Here is a 2,490-nt window from a genome sequence, read left to right on the forward strand (position 1 = left end):
CACTATATGTTAGGCTCTATGTGGGCCATTCCTTGGGGGCAATGTTGGTTAAATGTCCACATTGTCGAGGTCGATTATCGATGCTGGTTATTGATACTGATTTATGAGTATGTAACAGCATAGCATCATGATACATGCCCATAAGCATCATCTGCATGTTTGTTATGAGGTGTGGTTTACCATTGCATATGTCATTAGGCAGGTTGTTATGAGACTCCCTGATAGGCAGAGGCTATCTCACATGAGTGTACGGTATGTGAAGGATTGATGCATGACTAGATTATATGATTCATATATTTTGCATTGTGTGTTGTGATTACTGTACGCCCTAGTGACATCAGGGCCGTAACCTCTACAGGCATTCGTGGATGGCCAGATGGGCCCCAAAAATCTGTTATTAGCATTGGGCTGTCTCATAGATAGCCCTGGGTGAAAATTCTTAAACCTCCGAGGCCAGGAGACACCCCAACATTGAGACCGAGTGAATATATATATATATATGAGCGCTTGAGAACCGTATACCAGTAGGCTGCTTCTCCTACTGTGTCATGGTTAGTTGGGAAGGGGTGTGGCCTTACCTGCCCGAGGGTAGGGGCCATAGCTAGGTTGAGTTTGACTAGCTCGTGATTCGGTCCGCTATCGACGTGTCAGATAAATATTGGCTGACTTTTGGCCAAGCAGATGGTGAGGTCACTTCCACTTGCATGGTTGCGCGTCCAATGGGCGGCGATTGCATGTAGAGTGTACTAGACCCCGATGATGATCCCAGAGATGTACAGTACTGATTTGTGGAGCAGGAGTTGCATACTCATTCATTCAATCATTCACTATCCACTCGGGCCGGTGGTGTGCAACTATTTGTTACGTGTACCTTCGCAATGGCCAGGATTTCGGTTGGGGTGCGCGACTAACCTGAGATCAGGAGTTTACCACATTGAGTCTGACTATCCAAATTTAGGTATGGGACTGGTTTAGATAGAAGTCTCTTATGGTGAACCCCATAGCTTGCGATACTATGTACTATCATCCCGACTTCACTCTCTCGCATGGTCATTCACACCGCATATTGCATTGCATCCTTGGTATCTGATACTTGATTCTTTATGACTACTCATTTGCATAGCTAATTTGTATTGTGTACTCTGATATCATATGATTCATGATTTCACCAGTATTTTCGACATTATATGATTATGACGTTGTATTTGGGTGCTTGGCACTTACCTTGTACACACACTTTCACCACCCTCTAAGCTTTCTATAAGCTTATGCACGATAGATGCGTGCAGGTGGCATTAGGTTGCAGCAGCGTGGAGCTTGGAGCATGTAGCTGACTTCTGGAGCTTTGATTTCGATATATGTATTTCCCTTTCAGCATTGTATTCAAATGTTTATATTCGTGGATATGTGATGATGATGATGTTGCCTTTTTGATTTGGGTATACTTGTGGTTATGTTTATTACAAGTTAAATGTACATTGGAAAATCCTCCTTGTAGGATCCCAGGATCGAAATTTGGCGTATGGACGCTAGGAGCCGAGAATGGGGTACTACGGAAGCTGTCGACACCGGATTCGACGATCAGAGATTTTGTGAGCACGGTTTTCGAGTTTGGGACATGACAATAAATCTACAAAATTTGCATTTTAAAAAGGAGGAACCAGGGTAGCATTGCAAGGCCCAGCACATTTTCACATTTTTTTAACTAAAATTTCTATCCAATCTGTCCATAAATCATCCGGTTGGAATAACTTTTAGGAAACAAGTCATCTATGGGCTTGACAAATAAATTGTCCGAATCGTGGGACTGATGTCTGAAGATATTGTCCTACAGATTACAATACACATCCAACTCCAGTGGGAGTAAGAAATAGAACCAGCATCCCTTATATTCTTGCAAGGAAGTAGATACTACTATATTTTTATTTCATTTCAACTAAGGAACAAAGTTATTATGAGGATTACACATCATCAGAAGAATGAAGTAGTAAAAAACAAACAATATGATATGCATTAGTCTTGCGAATTTAACATAACTACTTAACATCATGATCATCAGATTAATTAAATTGGAAACTCAAATATAGAGAGAACTACTAAAGGCACTTGTAACTAATCAAAGAAGTAAACACACATACCAAATGCAATACTTTTACTTCAAGAAAAAAAAATAAAAATAAAAATAAAAATAACCAAATGCCTAAGATGACTTCGTTTTCATAAAAGTTACTCGAAGTATATTTAAAACCCATCATAGGCATTACATCAAAGTAATCAAATCAGAAATATATTTTAACTTAACTATCAGCACCGAAATATATATCGTGCTTCCGCAAAATGCCGAGAATGTCTAGAAATAAGAGGAACGCTAAATTCCTACCCGAAGATCGATAATCTAAACTGCCATCATTAAAAAAAAAAAAAAAAAGAAACAATAATCCTTAAGATGTTGAAAGTGCAATATCTTACATAGTTTAAACAAAATCAAAA

The 2,490-nt window shown here is 39.3% G+C and overlaps 1 non-coding gene across 1 annotated transcript; it reads right to left on the minus strand.

Annotated features, from left to right (window-relative positions):
• Nucleotides 1–2,193: 2,193 nt before the first annotated feature.
• On the minus strand, nucleotides 2,194–2,264 carry LOC131222198 (small nucleolar RNA Z267). Its single transcript, XR_009159907.1, has one exon. It is a non-coding gene; the product is annotated as a small nucleolar RNA Z267 (small nucleolar RNA).
• Between the last annotated feature and the right edge of the window lie 226 nt (nucleotides 2,265–2,490).

Source organism: Magnolia sinica, chromosome 12, assembly GCF_029962835.1.
Source record: "Magnolia sinica isolate HGM2019 chromosome 12, MsV1, whole genome shotgun sequence".
NCBI lineage: Eukaryota > Viridiplantae > Streptophyta > Magnoliopsida > Magnoliales > Magnoliaceae > Magnolia > Magnolia sinica.